The sequence below is a fragment of the Rhopalosiphum padi genome, chromosome 2 (genome assembly GCF_020882245.1).
Source record: "Rhopalosiphum padi isolate XX-2018 chromosome 2, ASM2088224v1, whole genome shotgun sequence".
Lineage (NCBI taxonomy): Eukaryota > Metazoa > Arthropoda > Insecta > Hemiptera > Aphididae > Rhopalosiphum > Rhopalosiphum padi.
The window spans coordinates 48,085,061-48,086,248 of NC_083598.1; the positions used below are offsets into that span (position 1 = coordinate 48,085,061).

At 30.5% G+C, this 1,188-nt stretch overlaps 1 long non-coding RNA gene across 1 annotated transcript; it reads left to right on the top strand.

Annotated features, from left to right (window-relative positions):
• Positions 1-322: 322 nt before the first annotated feature.
• LOC132920886 (uncharacterized) lies at positions 323-693 on the top strand. The gene is made up of 2 exons (XR_009660797.1): positions 323-451; positions 531-693. It is a non-coding gene; the product is annotated as an uncharacterized LOC132920886 (long non-coding RNA).
• Positions 694-1,188: the final 495 nt, after the last annotated feature.

The window sequence follows — 1,188 nt, forward strand, 5'->3', positions numbered from 1 at the left end:
CAGGGGGGTACATCGTGCAAGTAGGTATACGCTAATTTCTAAATAATGCATATATTATATACGCGTAATAATAATAATAATAATAATAGTTAAATACGTAATATAATATAATGTAGATAATTATGCAAAATAAAATAGTTTCAATACCATTCAATTTTTTTAATTTAATTAAATTTTTTGTTAAGCAAGGGGGGTGTAAGTGCACCCCCTTGCACCCCCCTCGCGCCGCCCATGATATAAATAGTTTATAATTTAATACATAACATATTATATTTTGTGAACTTAACTTGCTACTAAAATTGTTTTAGAATTATCGTGTAACAATGGATATACAGGTAATGGTGTTACACAGTGTGAACGGGTAATCGAAACTGGCTGCACAGAGAATTCGTGTCCAGCAAATACTGAATGTAACAATGTAGGAAATACTTTTAAATGTTCATGTGCCCAGGTAACAAATAAATAAGCTATTTACTTAACACAAAAAATGAAATAAACAATTTCTTAATCTTATCTTTTATTTTTTGAAGGGATACACAGAAAATTGGTATGGTTCTGAGTTATCGTGCACAGAGACCTGTGTAGTTAACACCAGCATTTGCCATCCATCGGCTCAGTGTGTGACTGATACGTCAGGACATTATGTTTGTCAATGTAGACAAGGATACATAGGAAATGGTTATTATTGCAAAGGTTAGACAAATATTTAAAAATTATATATAAACATAATTAACATAGCTATACTCATATTGGTATGAAACAAATTTATATTTTTCTAACCTATGTTCTTAATGATTTTTGAAAAACATACAAACTCGTGGAAGTCCCTAGTCCTACTTATTAGTTATTACTTAAGGCTTCGCACAGTTGACGCTGGTAGTCTCTGTAAAATAATGCAATCCGATTGCTATTCGCTACCCGCGTCGGTCTGCGTACCCGGCAGACTGCGTTCTAATATTTTTTAACAAATATTTATTAAGTTTAAGCTTTAAGCAATAGTAAAATTTGTAGTTGTATTCAACTCACTGGGTATTCAACAGCATAAGGATTTACATCAGCTGTAATAATATAAAATTATAATTAAATTTAAATTAAATATATCCTGTTAGTGATGTGTTCATGATTTTTAATTTTCACACCTTTTTGGTATTGTTAAATATTTTAAAAGTATTGTTGAGCATCTATAAT